This window comes from Ambystoma mexicanum, chromosome 4q, assembly GCF_040938575.1.
Source record: "Ambystoma mexicanum isolate Mex_15411 chromosome 4q, UKY_AmexF1_1, whole genome shotgun sequence".
NCBI classification, from domain to species: Eukaryota; Metazoa; Chordata; class Amphibia; order Caudata; family Ambystomatidae; genus Ambystoma; species Ambystoma mexicanum.
The window spans coordinates 362754762-362776654 of record NC_090928.1 but is presented as its reverse complement, the minus strand read 5'-3'; the positions used below and the strand labels follow the sequence as shown (position 1 = coordinate 362776654).

The following is a 21893-nucleotide window of genomic DNA, read 5'->3' as shown; positions in this document are numbered from 1 at the left end:
GCCAGCAATCTATAGTTATCGGGCAGTTTTCTATCCCCCTTTTTAAAAATAGGGACCACTATTGCTTTCCTCCAGCTATCCGGTATGCGGCCTGTCTCCCATATACCGGAAAAGAGCTGTAGCAGAATCCCTGCCCATTTCATAGGGTTTTGTTTAATAACAGCATTAGCCAGCCCATCCGGGCCTGGAGCACGTGAGGATTTCATTTTTGAGATCACTTTCTTAATATCCAAAATACCAAAGGGAATAGTATCTTGGTCATATAGATTTATCCCAGTGGGATTTGCAGACATGTCACTAGTCTTAAAGTAGAGGTCGGTAATATATTGCTTCCATGCATCTTGACTCACATTTGTATTTTCTCTACAATCCCCGTCCATCAGGAATTGTCTATATAAATACCAAACATTTTTTGAGTCATGAGTTTTGCATATCTTATATAAGCACCTCCAATTAGCATTATTGGTATTATACTTATAGTCCTTGATCCAATTTTTGTACTGAGTCTTTATATTTCTAATTCTCTTACTTCTCTCTTCTTCATCCAAGTCACATGTCTGCTTAGGTTTGCTAATCTTACCCAACATTTCTTTTTTTCTATCATAGATCGTTTGATCATATTTGTGTGAGTGATTTTTACCCCTTATATTTTTCACAATAAGCTTGCTGTTTGACCTCCGTATTATACCCAGCAGATTAGTTATAGGATAGAGACCATTCAAAGCAATATCTTGCCCATCTATGGGTAGACGATCAAACAGCTCATTGAAGATGGTTAAATTTTTGTCCGACCAAGTAATCCTATTTCCGCCAGCTGAGAATTGTATATTCATCACATTATTCACATCCCATTTCTTTTCCAAACCATTAGTAAATACACCCCTAATGGGTGTATGGTCACTCAGAGTGGTATCAATATGTTCAAAAGAAATAGTGGACAGGTTTAGTTTTTTGTTTACAAACATATAGTCTAGCCTATAGCCTACCTTCCCATTAGTCCAAGTTACCCCCATGCCTGGCCCTATATTCGGTTCTAGATATTCGAGATCCCAGCTAGCCATAAGGTTCATCCACCGACAACCCTGCATAGTCTGTGTATTTAGACCGTCCGCCAGGTTACCCTCTTTCGTTTCCAAAGATGCAATGATGGCCGTTTCATCCCACAATTCTTTGCGCCTATTCATCTCCCTTACGGCGGAATCACAATGGGCATTAAAATCACCCACTATACAAATATCGGACTCTGGAGATTCCTGAATCCAACTTTCAATAGTGTGGTTAATATAATCCCCAATTTCGTGGATATCTTCCCGTTCCGGTCGGGAGTAGATGTTAATAAGAAGGAAATTCCCTAATTGATTTCCCCTATCTATGATAGCACACATAACATTAGGTAGATTTCCATGCATCTCATACTGTTTAAATGAGAGATGATTTTTTACCCCAATACATAGCCCTCCATAAGGCCTGCCTTTTTCACCTTTATGGGCAACTTTGTTCCAAATGCTATATCCATCTAGTAGAATTTCCCCAGTTACCCAAGTTTCTTGTAAAGCAAAAATGTCACTCTCCAACAACAATTGAATGCCTTCCTTATGTAGTAGAGATTTAAAACCTCTACTATTCCAAGAGAGGAGACTGAGTGTTTTAGTACATACCTTTTCTCAATTTTGATTTCTGATATTTGTCTCCGATAAGTGAACTTGTGCATTTATATTTCCTGATTCCGTAGTAGTAGGAGGGACTCCCACATCTTCCATATTTTTATTTTTCCTATCATTATGAATAGCAGAGTGGCATATCACAATTTCATAGTTATTGTCCCATACTCCATCAGAGTATTCTCTTATGAGGCCAACAAAAAACGCAGATCTAAATTGGACAATAACCCAGTTTTCCCAGCTTCCATATTGTTTACTTTTTATTTTTTCTTTTCCTTATTGCGCTTGCACCACGGAACTTTCCTTTGATTGTTGTGTTGAATTTGTAATTTTTTGATATTCTTATGTAATTATGTGTATATTTTTGCTACATTGTGTGTGTAACTGTAACAGACTGGCCCTGAAGAAGGATATTCCGAAATGCATTGGCCCTAGTCTATTGTACATATGCGTTGCGGTTGACCCTCCTCTCACTAAGAAAGTATTAGTGACAGCTACATTTTGGATAAACTTATAATTCTTGAAAAACCGACGGATAACTCATTGCATTTATTCTTTTGAGCAGTGAAAATACCTATGGATATAACAAAACCTTTTTTGAACTCTATAACTTGACGCCCGTTTCTGGGCTTGTTTTGAGAGCGGCTGTGTGACCTAGTATTTTTACTCGGTCTCCTGCTTGTTGTGTTTTTCAGTCAGGGTGTCTCCAGACTGGTCGCAGCCAGCTCCTTATTAAATTTCTTTGAATAAAATAGCATGTATAGATTTTGGATTAAATAATAATACTCAACAGTGGTGCCCACTTACTCCCCTGTTTACTGGTTCATGAACACAGCATATTTGTTTGGGTCGCCAAAGAAGCGTTCTGGTGGGGCCAGTGGGACTGCCCCTGGAAGTACCACCTGCACTGGTGGTGATGGCTGTGGCAAAGGAGTTGGTGTAATTCCGGGTAACGGAACTTGTCCTGCGTGTGCCTGGAGCATTTGCCCTGCCAAATCATCCATCCGTTCTCAGGCTATAACAAGGTCTCTCCTCCAGGAATTAGTCTCTTGTCTTGAGGCATGCACTTCAGCCCGCAGCTCCCTCAGTAATTGAGCTAACTGGTCGGTTTCCGAGGTTTCCATAACGCCCAGGCAGAGATTCGGAGAGGCTTTGCGTTCTGTTACGCTAACCTGGTCTCTGCGGGGGCATTGGGGCATGGTTGGAGCCCACCCTCGACTGGACTCCCCTGGATCGCCTCCCTCTCCCAGTTGCTGCGGAGCCTGCTGTTCTGGATGCTGGTGTTGCCCCTGAGAAGATGAGTGACAATGAGTGGCGTGGTGGTGTCGTGACTTCTCTCCACCCTCTCGTGCCAAAATGAAGTGTGCAAGAGTTTTCCCATGCAAGCTCACCTGATGTGTTGTAATGTTGAGCTATCCGTCCTGTTTCTTATGCAGGGGCACGTAGAGTGGACCTAGTTGCTCCACTGGTCCGTGGAATTGTTCATCCAGACCGGCTGCGACCAATCCACTTAGAAGGTAAGTCTTTTGGTTATGAATATAGTTTTTGTTATAATGTCTTTGGTCTTGATCATTAATAGTAATTCTTGCAATGTCTTATCTCTTCCCAATAGGTGTGAAGATGCAGATCGGAGTCGTGGAGCGAATCTGTGGATTCCCCTGAGGATGATGGAGCTCCCAATTTCGCTGGTAAGTTGGCCTTTATAATGGAACTCTAGTCTCAGGTATGGCGCGGCCAAGCATTCGTTATCTATGATTTCTAACCTGTTGTGTTCTATTTCCCTTGCAGGAGAAGGCCGGCGGCGTACAGCCAAGTCTGGATGCTTGGCGCAGCTCCACGGTTGCAGGATAAAGGTAACACGATAGAGAAGAAAAGAAGTGGAGCTCCGAGTAGCTGGACACCCGGATCAGGTAAGAAGAAGGCTCCGACTCCAATATTGATGGGATGCAGGTAAGAGACGCGCACAGCGATGGAGCGGCTGGCAGTAGGTAAGGTGCGCCTTCAGCGGTGGAGTAGCTGGATTCAGGTAAGAGGCGCCTTCAGCAATGGAGTATCTTGCATCAGGTAAGATGCGCATTCAGCGGTGGAGTAGCTGGAATCTGGTAAGATGCGCATTCAGCGGTGGAGTAGCTGGAATCAGGTAAGATGCGACTTCAGCGGTGGAATAGCTGGATTCAGGTAAGAGGCACCTTCAGCGATGGAGTAGCTGGAATCAAGTGGATGCACAGGTAAGGACAGTGGTAAGCGTTACACTGCAGAAAGCAGAATAACGCGAAGCGGAGGCACGTGGATGGGTTGGCCTTATATAGGCTGGCCCTTGCCCCTCCCTTTAGCCCCGCCTAGTGGCTCCACCTTGCCCCTCCCAGGGACTCCTGCAGGTGCCTTCCAATGATGTTCTCTGGCCACCCCCGGCCCTGATGCACGTGCCTTAGGCACATAGTGTGCAAGGCACACTTTTTCATGAGCCTGGTGCCAGAGGCGCCAGGACTGGGTCCATTTGGACCCTGGGGGTGAGGAAGGACTGGACCCTTGTCCAGTGGCCATGGCGCACACTTGCCAATCTACTGGTATTCCATCCCCTTTGGGAGTTCAGGGCAAATCCCAGCGGTCCATCAAAAGCTGCAGGCCCCATAACTATAGCTCATCACTCTTTGTTCTAGCCTAGCTCTTAAAGTAGAAGCGATTTATACGTCATGGCTCATTCAATTTAAGAGATCCTTGTTTTGGGCTGGACGTTCTTAACGTTTCCATTTTAAGAAATGCAATGGGTAATTTACATTCTAAAAGCACACACAAATCACCAGATCGCAGCCTACATCTACACCCTCCTCCAGGTCACTTAAAATGTATCACACAAAGCAGTTTTAAACTAACTACATTATTTTCAGATGTTCATATTTAACACACCAAAACCTTTTAATTTCTGGTAGAATGTAATATTTTCATCAACCATATATAAAACCTATATTTGCCAGCCATTGAAACACAAACCTGTAAACTATCTTTTCACACATTACCTTTTTGTTATGAATCTTTAAGTCTTGAAAATACATTTTTAAAACTCAAAGGCCATTTTTTGCCTTCTGCAAAATTGCATGTTTGTATGTGTAGTCTCCCATTCTAGATGGGCAGAATAATGCCACAGTTGTCCACTTTCTTCCTAACATGTTTCTGTAAGGATATTTATATTTGTGTGAATACCTTAGAATGGTTTGTGTAATTTTTAAGTCAACTTAAGTCAACAGAGTACTGTTCAAAGCCAAACATGGGGGCCTGCGGAAACGATGAGCGTTTAAGTGATTAATTTATATATGCCAAGGATGTGGGAAGATGTTGCAATTCTGGAGAGGTTATTTTCACTTATTGTTGCTATGTGTTGCTTTTCAGGTCACAAGTAGAGGATACATGTGGGTGGGAAAAAAAAATTCCGAGGGCGAACTCTACCCTGCTTCAATGTTTTTGAGGCCAGCAAAGTTGCTCAAGTGTTTGGCTATGAGGATTTCACCCAGGTTGTCATGTTCCAAGTGCAGACACTAACCCACAACACCACATAAGTGTCATCAAAACACTGTCTTGTATTGGGATTTTGTTTTATCAGGAATATTTCACTGTATTTTATTTATTTCATTTTTTCATTTGTATAGGGCCTAAACCCTCGGGCACCAGGGTGCTGTTCCAGACAAGTTAGATTTATGCACAAGGTTGATTCATAACGGGGGCGGGGGATATAACAGTAATACAATGGGAGTGGACCATACAGTTAACAGAGTGGAGAATAGTATCGAGGAGAAGGGGTGCATGCAGGGTGACATCCTGGTTGGTGAGAGTTTAGGCAAAGAGCCAGGTATTCAGGGGTTTTTGGAAGGCCCAGTATGAATTCTCTGCTCTTAGTTCTGCTGGTAGGGAGTTGCAGTGGTTAACTGCGACTGTTGGGAAGTGTATCCCCCTTCCTTGGGCTCTTTTCACTCTTGGTATGGTAAGTTTGTGGGCATGGATGGATCTTATTGGTCTCTTGGATTTTGTTCTTTCGATTTATTTTTCTTAATTTGTTTTGAATTTGTATTTTTTTGGGACAGGCACTGGGGGTGGGGCAGTCTTGCTCAAACATTTGTGGGTGATGGAGAGAGTCTTGAAGATAATCCTTTCTTTGATGGGGAGCCAGTGAGCGTTTTATTATCTGGCGGATGTGATGTAGTCCCTTCTCGGGATGTTTAATGCTGCTCTGAGGGCATCATTCTGCTTGCAGTTTATTTAAGTTCCTTGTGAATGTGCCTGCAAAAAGTACATTACAGTAGTCCAATCTTGCCCCTGTGATTACCCTGGCAATGGTCATGCAGCTTCCTTTAGAGTTAAGGGGTGCAGCAAAAAAGAAACTACCGCTGAAAAACTACTCCCTCTCCTCCTACCAGCTCTCACTGCTAGCGCTAACAACTCTGACCCAAACACGTTAGTCGAGACATTCAACAATACTATGTCCAAAGCCTTGGATACTATTGCCCCAGTCAAACTACGTAAAAGTAAACCAGAATCACACCTTAATTCATGGTTCATCCCCCATCTCAAAGAACTACGGATCCAAAAACGTAAACTCCAAGCAATCTGGAGGCACTCAACCTTCAGCTGAGAATAAAACTCTACTTGCTAATATTGCATAGAAATACAAGAAAGAAATAATCCAAACCAAAAAAAACACATTTAATGAGAGAATCAGTAAAGCTAAATCTAATTCCACAGAACTCTTCTCCATCCTCCGGGAAATCGAAAACCCGATTGCTCCCACAGATAATGTCCCCAAGGACAAACAACGGTGCACTAGCATCCAAAATGCCTTAGCAAATAAAATAGTAACTCTACAGTCCAAAATTGCAAAGAAGAAAGCCTTCTTGAGTTCCACAGGAACACATACCACCCCTCTGACAGATATACCAAGCACAGATACATTAAGTAGCTGCAAACCATTCAGGTTTACCAATATATTCATACTGGAAACTGAAAAGGTTATATCCTCTCTGAAACCATCGAACTGCCAGGGCGACAGTTGCCCGGCACAAGTTATTAAGGACGCAGCTAGAGATTTAGCACCCTTCATCTCTAAGCTAATTAATGCCTCCTTTAAATCAAGCACAGTGCCTACTAACCTTAAAGAATCCTGGGTACTGCCTCTTCTTAAAAAACAGACCCTTGACCCGGCTATGCCAACTAATTATAGGCCCATTACTACAGTCCCGTTCCTCCTCAAAATCATTGACAGAGTAGCCTACCTCCAGATCCAAAACTATCTGGAGACGAACCAACTACTAGGATCACGCCAATCTGGATTCAGACCACAACACAGTACTGAAACGGCCTTAATTAACCTCAAGACACAAATTGACGAGTTGAAGGATAAAGGTAAAACAGCTATGCTCTTCCTCCTCGACCTATCGGCGGCCTTCGGACTGGTGGACCATGCAGTGTTATGCAAACATCTAGCGTCTGCCGCCTATTTCTCAAGTGAAGCTATAGCCTGGGTACAATCCTTCCTAGCCAACCGTACGATGAGAGTACTCTCCCCCTTAGCTTCAGCGGACCCAATACAAATCACAGTCCCACAAGGCTCATGTGTCTCCCCAACAATGTACAACATCTTCACTAAGCCACTCTTCGACAAACTTGACAGATTGAAGGTAATCTATACTAATTATGCGGACGACACGCAGATCCTCATACCACTATCTGGCAACTTTGTCTAAGACACAGCTCTAGTAAATAAGATTTACCTCATCATTCAGGCATGGATGGCCTCTCATGGCCTCTGCCTGAATCACGACAAAACCGAGATACTGATCCTGGGCTCCGACTCTAACCTTAAACTTAGCCCCAGTTACACTGCCCTTAATATAGATGGTAATGTAATCAAGGTGGTAACCGAGGTAAACACACTGGGTTTCTACCTTGATTCCACACTATCTCTTAAAAAACAAGTGAACTCTTTGGCTTCTTCCACAGCCTACACCTGTAAATTGATCAGGGGCCTGTAGACCCTACCTCTCCAAAACCAACTGTATCACACTAGTCAATGCTCTAATAATGTCTAAATTGGACTATTGCAACGCCCTATATGCAGGCGCCAACAAAACTGTCATAAACAAAATGCAAATATTGCAGAACAATGCTCTTAGAGCAGCCTTGGACATACCCCGTAGAGAGCATATATCTGATATCTGGAAAGGCCACCACTGGTTAAAAATTAGTGACAGAATTCTCCTCAAGACGCTATCTCTTACCTGTAAAGGACTGAACAATACTGCACCCCCATATATCTCTGGAGGATTTTCTGGTCAATATAGCAGTCGCCACACCAGAGCATCTAACCATCTTTCACTAGATACTCCTAGATTCAGACTAACAAAAGCGGGTGGAGCTAGCTTCCCTGTCAGAGCTGCCCGTGCCTGGAATGCACTCCCCACTGCATTGAGAGCTGATCAGCCCTACTCTAGATTCAGATGTAACGTGAAAAGTTGGCACTGGACTAATGGCGCCCATCACTGTTCCCCTGCATTAGATCTAGGATTTCTGCACGTAACTATCATGATTTTCCTGAAACCTGTACTATAGACTATCCCTCCTCTTCCTTTGTGATGTACCCATATCTTGTATATATGTACTGTGAATACTGTAATAATCATGTACTGTAACTATTGTATGCAACTAAGCTTAAATATTCTTGTTACCACTTCGCCCGGCTATCCCAGGGTTTGGAGCGCATTATCAAATAACTAAACTAAGGAATTGTCTAGCTGCGTTGATTATTTTTTCTGCATAGGCTGCTGATGAGGCAATAGCACTGACTTGTCTGTTTAGGGATAAGGATGCATCTAGATATACGCCTAGGGTTTTTATTGCATCTGAGACAGGGATCTGGATTCCGTCGATTAGGAAGTTTGTGAATAGCGGGCTGACTAACTTTAGTACTGCGGGGGTGCCTACCTGTAGGATCTCAGTCTTGTCGTTGTTTAGGCACAAGTAACTAGATGCCATCCAGGAATGTATTTTCGGGTAGACTTTGTTGAGCATTATTGAGTCTGTGTCGTAGGAGCCTGTGAGGGGGAGAAGGACCTGGGTGTCGTCGGCATAGTTTGTATAGGATATGCTGAGGTCATCCAGGAGGTCAAATAAGGGTTTGGTGAATGTTATAAAGGGATGGGGCAACACATGATCCTTGAGGGACACTGCATGGGATGGGGATGAGTGTCTGAGAAAACTCTCATTGTTCTTCCTTCTAAGAAGGAGGCGATCCAAAGTGAGGCTTCCTTGGAGAAGTTGGCAGAGGCCGTACGATGATGGCATACAGTTTTGTGGTCCCCTAGGTCGAACGTTGCTGACATGTCGAGTAGGAGGAGTGCTGGTTTGCCCTCATCCTTGAAGGTTTCCATTTGGATTTTAAGGGCAAGTGGTGCAGTGTTGGTGCTATGGCCAGGACGGAATCCTGATTGTCACATCCCTAGGATGTGATTGGATTCTAGGTAGTGTTGAATCTGGTTGTAGGCTGCTCGGTCTAGGATTTTTAGTACAACCTGTACTGTGATGATGGGGCGGTAGTTGTTGGGCAGTGTTGGGTCTAGTGTGGATTTTTTTAGTAATGGGGGGGCGCATGATTCTTTGAGTTCAGTTGGGACAAGATTTGTGGTGAATGAGGCATTGATGAATCTTGTGATGAAGGGCACTAGGGCTGCTGAGCAGTCGTTTATGCTTGATGCTGGGCATATGTCTCCTTTGCATTTGGTTGGTTTTTGAGGATATTGGCTGTTTCAAGCTAAGTGACTTCTCAAAGCAAAAGGAGTGTTATAGTGTGAGAAGTGATGTTGGGAGAAGGGTTGATAGGACTAGTCTTGATTCCTTTGTCTCTGATTTCTTTCTGGAGTAGGCAGATTTTGACACTCATAGCGTTCTGGATGTTCGTGCACCATGTTTCATCTTTAATAATTGGTAAGGGTTGTGATGCAGGGTTCTAAAGTTCTTAGTATTTTGAACAGTTCTTGGGAGTTGGGGTTCACATTGGCTCGTCTGGCATTGTAGATTGCTGCTTTAGCTGTTGTGATGTCTTGCTTATATTCTTTAGCAATCTTATTGAAGGCCAGTCTGGGGTGCTCTTCAGGGTTTTTCTTCCCGAAAGCTTCTGCTTGTCTTTTCTGTGAGCGAAGTTCTTGGAGCTCGGGGGTGAACCAGGGGTTGCAGTTGTTTGTGGGTTTTGTTTTTCTTGGAAAGAGTGGGGCTACTGAGTCTATTATTTTAGTTAAGGTACCTGTGTAGATCTCAGTTAGAGGTTTGGGGTTGTTTGAGTCTAAGTTTTCCAGAGCTAGGGGCATGAGGTATGGGAGATAGATTCTTTGGAGATTTTTTAGAGCTACATGCCTAAGTGCGTGGTAGCAGTGGTGAGGTGGGTGGAGCTTGTTTGACTTAGGGGAAGATGAAGGAAATGATGTGATGGTCTGACCAAGGGCAGGGATTGTTAGAGGTTATGGTGATTTGGCTCTTCATGTCGGCTATCCACTCTAGGGTTCTGCCTTTGAGATGTGTAGGGGTTGTGACAGTGTTTGAATCCTAGGTCTGAGAGGGTGTTGGCAACACATGTTTCTGTGTGGTCAGATGGGTCATGGAGCCTAGGTTGAGGTCTCCTGGTAGTATTGCTCTCGTGGTGGGTTTGACGTTTTCCCCTATGGTGTGGATGAGGTTTTCCTCGAAAGTAGGCAAAGAGGCTGGCTGGCGGTATAGGATGTGTATGGTGATGGTCTTAGTAGGTGTGTTGACAGGTTTAAATGATAGCCGTTCGCAGTGGCCTTCTGTAGAGGAGCTGTAGTGTCTTATCAGGAGGCACTCTCTATGTATGAGAGCTACCCCTCCCCGTCAAGCGTCTTTTCTGCCTCATCGGAGAATGGTGAAGTGCTAAGGGCAGTGCAGGGCCAGAGGCTTGGTGAAGCCAAGTTTCCGTAATAGCCAGTATGTCTAGGTTCAAGGTAATGATTAGGTCGTTAATGTTCAGTGCATGAGCGGCCAGGGACCTGACATTGAGGGCTATGTATGGTGTGGAGTCTTCTTGCAGTTCTGGGGCGGGTGTGGGTGAGGGGGGTGCGGACAGTCTCTTGAGGCTGGTTGTTTTGTTGTTGCTTTTTAGGATTTTGGCAAAGATAGTGGGTTTCTCTTTATTGTTCGCGTTAGGAAGAAATACGGTGCAGACATTGTTTGGATTAAAAAGTGGGAACCTTTTATACTTTGTCGGCGTACTTATTGGAAAATCTCCCCTCAGATCATTTTCCAGTGATGATTTTTTGTTTTCTTTTAAATGGCAATTCTCTTTTGTCTTGTGCAATTTCTTCTAAGAGGAAAGGTCAATTGAACCAAATGTGTACATTTCCCTTTATGCTATGTACACTGACTCTGCCTATATTCATAGGTGCCAGCTTTTGATTTTCGATATAGGGGCAAAAGCTTCCACACCAATTGAAGCGAGGGAGCTGTGCCCATCCATTGGTCGAAACAGCACATTTTGCAGCAGGATTAGGAAAAAGTTATGATTTACAGAAATGCATAAACGTAACATCTCAGCAACAGTCATCAAACCTGCTCAGTTGCAGTTGCAACATTCTGCTATCGGATCACCTGCTTGCCCCCTGAATTCCCACACCCCGCCAACAGTTTTGGCCTGCTCAGCCCCTCCAATAAAGGCTTATGGGGACATTGATGAGGCTCCCATCTCATTTTTAAGTGAGCAGAAGATTTTGCAATGTTTGCATGTCAATATGTCACCAAGCTTGAAACCAGCAGAAGAGTCGGGCATCTTGCCGCACCCAGTGATTTAGTGGAGCACGACACTTAATCCAGATTTTTTTCTTCCATTTTTGTTCACCCCATGTAAATACTTTGTTGAATCGCCACAGGGGTAAAATGACACTCCTCTCCCCTTTATTAAAGGAAAAGGGGTGCAACTGCGCCCTCTGCCTCTGGGTACTCTGCCATATGTGTTTATAGTTGAGCACCAAACTTTTTTTTAAGATGTGAGCCCTATTAATTTTAACTTTTGTTAAAGGACCTGTGAAATTGCTTACTCTCACTGCCTCAAAACCTCCTAGGTAAATAGCCTATTTCGCACTATAAGGCATCCTGCCGTTTAAAAAACCTGCCCGGTCAGCCCCAGGCCAAATCCCTCTAAAACAGGGGATTGCGCCAAAAGTGGTACAGCTATGGTGGGGGTCCACAATATAACAGGAATTTCCAAAGCTGTAAACAATTAATTTAACCTGATTGCTTTAAGAACTCATTCATAATAGTTATCAAAGATATCCCAAAAATTATTTGGTTACCCTGAATAACCAAAATATATAATCTAACGACGCAAGTAAGAGAAAAAAAGAATTTTGTGTGAAAATAAATGGTGTGTTTTATTAAATAAAAGACAAAAATTTAAAGAGATTTAGAGATTGAAAATCAATATGAAGGACCGTATATGAGCAGAGAATGCCCTATAAATAGACTATCTTAGTAGTGAAGTACATATGAATGAACAAATTACCACAAAAGAAGTAGAAAACAATGAAATACAAAGTAATAAATAGATGCATTTTTACAATGCTGTAATTTGTCAGGTCTGCCTACGTAGAATTGCACATTTACTTAATATGAAAAAGGGTCTTGAAGAGCATGAAGTGTCGTCAAACAAAGACCTAAATACGTTCGGCTGGCCACCTGAAAGACCATCGGAATCAAAAAAACGCCTTCTCAGGGCAGAGTATGAGTTAATAATCCCTGCGGGGAGCAGAGAAAAAGGTTTCATTAATGAAAAGAATTTTTTTCTCTTATGTATAAACCTCTTTATAGATTATATACAGTTAGCTGGGTAATATAGCATGTTATTTAATAAATATACACAACTACTGATTCAAATTGTTCCAGAAAAGAGCCTTACCCAGACCAATGCTGGGAGGGTTTTATGGACAAAGTTCCATGGCGCCGACCCTCGTCCTAGCAGGCCGGTGCTTCAAAAAGTGGCCTGGGTCAGGCAACCGTGTTCACCCGTTGCATCTGTGGAGTAACAAAGTAATCCACTATAATTTTTGAGACGGTCACTCAAGTGAATGCTGTGTGCAAGTAGAATGGTGGAGAACCACCTACCTGGTGTTCAATTATGTCTTAACACTCCAGGCAAAGCGAAAAAAGCGTGTAGCTGAAGAAACCATCAAGTGCCAGAAGTTGCTCGACAGTATTCAATCTAGAGGGCAATGGGTCTGGTATTGGTTATATTCACTGTTATGCACAATAAAAAATGACTAAATAAATGAAACCGACTTTGTAGTCATGCTTACTTGTCGGAATGTGGTTTTGAATTCGCTGCTTGGTCCGCTGGATTAATGGATGTTTAAACGTGTAGAAAGCACCTCATGGTAATGTATTGCTGGTGAGGTTCCAAACATTATTTAGACACTTGGATCTATTAAAAAAAAGGGTATTGGAGAAGCTTCAATTGTTGTGCAAGGTGTAACTAGCAAACAAAACAGACACGTAAAGGAAGGTGAAACAAGATGGCTAAGTCAGCATTTAAAAACTTTCAGTAGAAAGTAACAGAGAATGCGTTACTCGTTATTCTGGCCAGAGAAGCGTGGATGTATGTAGCCGAATTCGAGAACAATCAGGAAATGGTGGCTGCAAAGAAACTGACCACGGCTGTCTGCGAAGAGTCGAACGTGCTCCCGACCTAACAGACCGCGGAAGCGTTGGTTATCTAGCCTAATGGGTTGGATTGTCAAGAAATGTCGGGACGCCATACATCAATCATAACGTTCCCATCTCGGAGACGTGCAAGGCTTGATGGGCTAATTGCTGTAGTTAGCCTAATCTTCGTTGCATGCAACATGGGAGCCGCTTGCAACAGGTAGAGCAAGCGGGTGGTGGGTACTCGCCCATATAATTGTGGATAGAGGCGTAAATGCACGCCTGCAGTCGCGAAGAAGCTGGCTGTAAAATAAACTTGCTCGGCAGAGTCACCGTGCAAAGTATTCCCTGTGCACTGACGTGGCAAATCGTGATTGGTCAGTGACAGCACACCCCTCTTACTATCATAGAGACCGAAGCTGGTGTGCCGCTTGCGCTATTCCAGTTGGCCGACGTGGCAACTCATAATTGGTCAGGTGTGGCACACCCCTCTCTCGAACAGGAAAGCCGAGGCTGGTGTGCCACTTTTATTATGGTCACAAAAGCAACTAACTAGTGCCGTACGGATGAAACGCGGCACTACAGATTGCAAAATGCCAATCAAACTGAATCAAACAAGCACCGCACAGACAATTTTGAATTCGAAAAAGTGTACCTAATAAATCGATTTCTGTTCGTTGGTGAAGTAATTGCTCGGTTAGAAGGAAGAAACGCATCCTACCCTGTGATTCTAACCTAGCATGGTCGCCAAAAAGCATAACGCTCACACAATGCATGCTAGCTAATTGAGGCTGCGTTAAGACTATAGGCCTGGCAGGAATGGATATGCAGATAAAGCGTAATACTGTGAAAGCAGCTTAGCCTAATAAGTGAATTACTGTTCATAGGTGTATGTTGGTAAAGTGATTGCTCGGTTAGAAGGAATAAACGCATCCTACCCTGTGAATCTAACCTAGCATGCTCACCAAAAAGCAGAAGCGTAATGCTGTGAAAGCAGTTTAGGCACAGTAGATCATGTATATATCAAGACATCAGAGTTGTTAAGCGTAAAGGGTAACGCCTTATCAGTGTACAGATATGATAGAGCTGTCATAAATCCATATAGATGTGGATAAAGCTGCCACGTGTATATCTGAGTGTTACATATGTGTGTGTTCCTATGTAATTACAGGGGAGGAGAAAATTCTTCATTTAATCCTCGCATATGAGTTTCCATGTGAAAAATCCAATGTGCTTCGTGGCCAAATCCCTGACTTGATGTGACATCATCGGAACCTGGTTGGAGTTTGCTTTGACAGTCCAAGTAATCCTGACCTGTAGCTTCTGAAAGAAAAGCATATTGCTATTTTGGACCATATGGCCAATCCAGCTCCAGCACTACCACCTATATTCTTAGTTATCCGACCCATGAAGCGTGTGTCAGTTGAGGCTTTTGTCGCTTCTTTCTCTCCTGCTGCAACTTTGGCTGACTCACACCCTGACACAGCCCTCTCTAACTTTCATCTCTCCCTTTCTAACACTCTGGATGTCCTTGCCCCTATCATGAGGATCCGCTTGAAGCCCAAATACAAGTGCAACTCTTGGTACAATTCTGACCTCGCCACCCTTAAACACAGGTGTAGGGGGCGGGGGAGAGGAAGTGGAGGGCATCAGGCTCTCACCCTGACAAACTGGCCAAAGGCAGTACATACTCTGTCTTCTCTGAGAAGTGAAGCTGCATCCAAGCCTGTGTCTCTGCGGCATCTAACAATTCTGCTGAACCTTTCAAAATCTGCAAGGAGCTCGCCGATCCTGCTGGAGTCCCTACCTCTCCTGTTCCCTCCCAGACCCTCTCATTTCACCACTAAAACTCAGGACATCCTGTCTACCCTCTCTTCCTCTTCTTCCTCCTCTACCACTTCTGGCTCGCCTGAGGCCATCTCTCCTCCTCCTTTCTCCTCCTTTCCCCTGTTCACCCCTGACGATGTTTCTAGGCAAGTCCGATCTATGAAAGTCTTGTCAAAGTAGGTTCTCCTCTGCTAATCCAGAACCATCAAGGACCACATTGACGCCCTTGCTCCAGCCATGGCCGATTTCTGCAATCATTGCTTTGCCACTGCAACTTTCCCTTCTCCCCTTATGAACTCCCTTGTGCACCCCCTTCTAAAGAAGCCCTCAGCCGATCTTTCCTCTCCGGCTAACTATCGCCCTATCTCCATCATTCCTTTCCTGGGCAAACTGGCCATCTCCCAGCTTAATATACATACTAAATCTGTTGGTTGCCTCCACGGCCACCAGTCTGGCTTCAGAGCTTCCAGAATCACGGAAACAGCTCTTGAACACCTGTGAAGCCTGCTCTCCAATCTTGGCTCTAATCTCCCTTCTGTCCTCATTCTCCTCAGTCTATCCTCTGCTTTTGACACAGTCAACCATGCTATTCTGTTCAAATGCCTACGTGACAACCTTCGTATCATTGATCAGGCTCTGGCCTGGTGGACCTCCTTTCTCACTGACTGACTCTCTCCTGTACAACTGGGGTCTTGCCTCTCTTCTATCTCTCTCTATTTGTGGTGTCCCCCAGGAGTCTGACCTCTCTCCCTCGGTTTTAAACCAATACCTGGCACCTCTTGCCCACTGCATTGCTACTTTCTGCTCCATTTTTCAGTGTTATGCGGCTGACACCCAGCTCTCTTTCAGCAGGCTCCCCTCAGCCACCTCTGCTCCTTCTCGCATACCAGACTGTCTGGCCGCAATTCAGGATTGGTGTGCTGCCAACGATCTCTGCCTTAATGTCAGGAAGACTGAGATCCTCCTCATTGGGACACCTGCTCCCTCCTTTCCTTTCTCTGGCTGCCCACTCTGGGCCCTCTTCCTGCTCCTTTCTTTGAGAATAAGAGCCTTGGTGTCCTCTTCGACTCCACCCTCTCCTTCTCTCGTCACATTTCTGATGTCTCTAAGAAGTCAAACTATCAACTGCACCTCCTCGGAGGTATTTTTCCTTTTCTCACTTTCCCCCAAAAGGGGTCAATGTGAGCAGTAATGTTGTGACAGAGTTTCACAGTACAGTTATCCAAATAAACACACTTAAGGTTTCTTGATAAAACCATTATTAATTTATTTCAGTCAGTTGTATAAGCATTCTTCACAAGGGGGCAATATATAGGTAACAATTAAAATACACTTCAAAACACACTTAGTTTCTCTAAATCAGACGATACCCATTGGGTATGGCACACAGACACTGCCTACACCCTCAGGTGACTTAAATCGCTAGGACACTGTGGACATTGATTTATCACTGGAACATGTAGAGCAATACTGAGTTTGGTGTGAAGGATAGAATAGAGGAATAAAACAAAGGTTAACAAATCATTCATATACAGGTAAGTACTTTTGAAACCTTCAAATGTTCAGTAAATTAAACCTTTCCTGGGTAAAAGATAAAGCCGAGAGTCAGAGGTAAGAAGAGCCACTCAGGGAGCCAGGACAGCCAATGTTTGTTTGTTTGTTTGTTTATTTATTTATATGGCGCACCTTACCCAGGGGCACCAGGGCGCAGGCAGAAGATAATTCGAAGCTTACAATGTTGCGGCAATATACACAATGAGGTAATGATAGAGATAACCAAAATTACAAGATAAGAGATGTACAAATCTTCAAACATACAAAGTCAATATCTATGCAGGGGTAAATAAACAAATATACAAATATGTACAGGGCTGTTAGAGGCGGGTACTCCTGAGAAAAGTATTCCGGCTTACAGGATTACAGGAATAGGAGGTATGGAAGTGTATGCAAATCTTCATACAAATAGGTCAATATCTATACAGGAGGAAGGTGTGCAGATGTGTGCTGTAAGGGCTGTTAGAGGCGAGGGCGAGGTCATGGGCAGGGTATCACTATCTATACCTAGGTATAGAAAGTGCAGCTACAAACAAGGGTTGTTGGAGTTAAGGTGACTGATGAGGTGTTTTCTAAAGTGTAAGTATGGTTGGTCAGCTCTTAGGTTATGTGGCAACGAATTCCAGAGCATGGCAGCTTTCACCGGAAAGCTGTTCCCACCAATGGTGGAGAGTTTGAATCTGGGAATTATCAGGCGGTTGGAATTGATAGTTCTTGTTTGTCTGATGGAGGACTTTCTCTTTACCTTGTCCATCAGGTAGCTGGGGGCGGCATTGTTGAGGGCTTTATGGGTTAGGGAGGCCAACTTTAATTTGATTTTGTTGTCTGTGGAGAGCCATTTCTGTTGGCGTCTAGTGGTAGAGATATGATCTCTCTTATTAATGCCGAGGGCAGCTCTCAAGGCGTTATTTTGCAGGATTTGCAGGATGTTATTTGCACAATGTCAAGGGGAGCTGAAGATCTTCTTTGCAGGTAGTTAAAAGTCTTGCACAATGTTTTTAGAGATGTTTGTTGAAAATAGAACACTTGAAGGGCCACAAGCTGGGAGGCTTGTGAGGGGCAAAGCTTTAGCATGTCTGCAAGGCAACCAAGACAGGTCTCGACTGAGAGCAAGCAAGGCTACACAACAAGAGGTAAGTTCTCTTAGACTTTACAGTACCTCTGGTTAGAAGAAATGGTTCCAGCTGGCTTCTGCTCCTGTACAGCTCTGCAGATCCTGTTGTTCCTGAGCCTCAGTAGTGGGGACAAGAGGGAGTACGTCTGGGGACTCCTGCTCGGCAATGGGAAGGTCAGCGGCAGCAATGGGCAAACTTCAATTCAGCGGTCCTTCAGTGTTTTAGCTCCTCGCGTCTGACAGCAAATAGCAACACCGCGGTTCTCGGATACCACTTCAGACTTTCCTTGCTTCTGGGGTCCAGCACACTATTGAGGTGGCTGAGGCTTTGTTAGTCCTGCATCTGGGAAGTCCAGAGGATCTTCCTAGCACTCTGGTCCGACTTAAAAGCAATGCACACAATCTGGTGTTCCTCTCCCTGGCACTTCGGTTCCAGCAGCAGTGGAAATATAACCAACTTCGAGAGATTGTCCAGACGGTCTTACTTTGGAGCTGATTGATCCCACCAACTCAAAGGGAGAAGCAGTCCTTGCAGGGCTTCTCTAGTCGAGGTGAATTTGGAGCTTCAGCACAGCAGCAGGGCTTCACCGGGCAAGCCAATGGTCCAGGAGCAGGCATCTCTTCCAAGTTCTTCTTCGGATTCCTTCATCCAGTTTTCGACTCTGCCTTCCAAGCCAAAAAGCCTTGCCTTTTATGCAGGTTTCTCCCATTCATTCCAGCCTCACTGTCAATCACACAGCAGAGTGGCTGTAATTGCCGGACAGCCAGCCAGCCAATCGCTTATGGGTGCATTCCTGTAACCAAAAATATTAAGCACAGGGAGTTTTTGGCACCTCCCTCATTTCCTGCCCCTTCCAGACATACGGGAGACAGAGGCGGGCTTCACTCGTGAATCCCGCCAAAGACAAAACTAACAAAGGGACCAACCCTGGTTTGGCGTGCAAAGTAAATCTCAAGAAGGACCTTTCCAACAAGAAACTGCAAAAAGAGAAGACCGGGGCCATTTTGACAAAATGGGCACCCACTTGTGCCTTACTGCAGCTGCGAACGCAGCCCGCGGTAAAAACACACAATGGTAGTAAAAAGTAAATCACTGCCACTAATTGTAGAAAGGGTAACATAAAAGAGTTACATGAGAAACTAGACAAAGGGGATACTAAGTAACCCCTCCAGCACCCTTTTGTAAGATAGTCTGTGCTGGGTCTACAAAGTTACAAAATGTAAGTAAGTCAATTTCACTTCACTGCTCTTGGAAACAGTAGTTTCACCAAGAGAAGATATTTAAACCTTTGGGAAATCTGAAAGACTTCCCTATGTCACTGCACTGATGGTGCTGTGTGTCACAATGTAAAGATGATGCCTATGGAGTTTGTCAGACTCCACAGTTAAAAGAAACACATAGAATAAATCACATTTAAATTACATGAGAGATAAAGTCCTAAAGTCGAGCAAAAACAGCTGGGGGTCTCTCAGGTAGAAGGGAATTTGCACATTTCTGAGAATTCTCCCTAATACAGAACAGGACTTCAAGATTTGTCCTTGGCCTCAAGCCCAGGGATCGTATCTCCCCAGCACTGAAATCTCTTCACTGGCTCCCCATGGCTGCAAGGATCAAGTTCAAGACCCTCTGCATCGTCCACAAGGCTTTCTGGAGCCTGGGACCACTCTACCTCCAATTTGCTTATCCAAAACCTCTTCCTTCTTGAGCTCTCCGCTCATCCACTTCCAACTCTTTGAGGGTCAGACACTTCTCCAAGCAGAGAGTTGGGGGCTAATGTCTCTCCTCGGCTGGGCCCTAACTCTAGAACCGCCTCCATGCCTCTCTCAAACTTGAGCAGAACCACCTCCGGTTCCAGAAGCAACTGAAGACCTTCCTTTTCGCTTACACTTTCTCTCTTCCTCTTCCCTGCTGATGTTCCTGACTGCTCTGAGCACTGGTCACCTGGATGCCCACTGAACTTGGGCGCAGGCTCCAGCATATCCTGTTGCCTTCGCACTTCCTCCAGGCTCCCCCAGCACTTAAGGGCATGTTCTTGCAACCCTGCAGGCCCTTTTCTCTGTTCTTATGAGCCACCCGATGGCTACACTTATTGATTTACCTGCACTTTTCCCTTCCTACCCCCCTGGCACTTCTCCCTTTCCCTCTTCCCTGCACTTAAGCGATCTGAATGAAACCAGGCCTAGTAAGATCGTCGTTTTGTCCTCCCTTTGTTTCCCCCTCCTTGTCACGCCTAGAAACACTTGTGTACAGGTGCGCTATAAATGCCATATATCATATCATATCATATACACACAAATAAAAACCATTGAGAAACTTCTGAAAAAACAGCAGTTGGCTTCAGTTAGCAAAAACACAATCACCATATGTTTGCAATGCCTTCCACAATCAGATGGTGTTTTCAACCCAAAGTTTCAAAAAGACATTTTGAAAATATTTCTACAAATTATTTCAGGTAAGAGATGCGTTTGAGTCCCTGAATTGCAGCCTGGTCTCAAATCCCGGCTTCACCACTTAACCAAAGTGTTTGCTCCTGGAAAATCCTTCTCACTATCCCTTATATGCCAAAATTAGAATTCTCTACAAGGTATTCAGTTTGCGCAGACTGCTCCTTCAACAAAAAAAGAAAGCCTCACTCCTGATATTTCCACACATAGGTAAATGTCAACTATGACAAATCATATACTGGACGGCAGTGTATTTGTCTCCTGCCTTACTCATGGCAACCTGTTTTTAATGTAACTTCCCATGATGCCTTTCAGTACTAAGGTCTCATTCTGTGATATTATTTTCTGTAATATCGCCAATGTCACAAATTATGCAAATAGGGGGCCTGCACATGTCATGCCGCCCAGGGCCCTGCAGATACTAGGTCCAGCCCCGTATGGCCATACTAGGTGTTGAGAAAATAAACACTATGGAAGAGTTGGACTCAGGGTCCGATTCATAACTTGGCGCAGTGAACGTACTAATGAGCACGATTCACTGCGCCAAATGAGGACGCCCAGGCTCCACCAGTATTCTCAAGTGGGCCTGGGAGTCCTCGTAGTGCATGACAGTGCACCTTCAGGATTGCGCCCGTTTTAATTATAACGGGCGCAATCCTGAAATCTCGGCAGCATTTTTGTAAAGTAACAACATACTCGTTATTTAAAAAAAAAAAAATGCTGCTGAGAACACAGGTGAATATGAACACTTTACTATAAACCAGTAAGCAGCGTCAACGTTGCAGACTACAACGTTGAAGCGGCTTACTTTGGTATAAATGAGTGTTCATATACACCCGTGTGGTGTAATGAACAAACACTTTTACATACACCAAACAAGGCTTCTTCTGGCACTCCTCCACGGCACCAAAATGGTAACCGGATAAGTGCGCAATTTTAGCACACATATAAAACTGGAGCAGTGCCACAAGAATACCCTTCTAAAAAGCCAGGTAACTAATGTGGCTGTTTCTAGGTTGGTTTGCAACCCATCCTATCACCCGCCACATGTATTCCGAAAGTGGCGCATTCCTACCGACTTCGGAAGAATGCGCCACCTTTAGAATAGGTCTTAGGTACCGAAAAGGTTGTTAACCCTTTTAACAACCTTTTCGGTACTTAAGATCAGGATGAGAAACGGGCCCAAAGAGTAATGAAGATTGCCAGTGAGTAATCGCAACAGTACTCTGGGTGATTTCCTCTGCAAGTGGGAATGCTGGTCGGGCATATTGTAGTCAACATTTACACAAAATATGGACCTGCTTCTACTGGATGCCTCCTGCCATTACCAGCCACTCTCCAGCTTCCACCCTTTTTTTCCTTCAAGAAATGTTGCCGTCTTCTCTATTCATTGCTCTATCATGGAAATTGAAAGGGGTACTTGTCTGAGCTCTTTTATTCTGTTGCATATGCCAATTTGCAGTGTGCTCGCTATTTTTGTGTGGAGAGAAGCAGTTTGGGTGAGGGATGCTTTCCGTGAAGGAAAACCCGTTTAATGTCTGTATCTGCACCCTGGCCGTTTTGCCGGACAGCTCGTGGTGCTAAATGCATCGAGGTTGGATGTGGCG

At 44.3% G+C, this 21893-nt stretch overlaps 1 protein-coding gene across 2 annotated transcripts in view; it reads left to right on the top strand.

Moving 5' to 3' along the window:
* Window positions 1-21893, top strand: part of LOC138468519 (centromere protein H-like) — a 655463-nt gene that overhangs the window by 365304 nt on the left and 268266 nt on the right. The gene's annotated exons all lie outside the window — the stretch shown is intronic.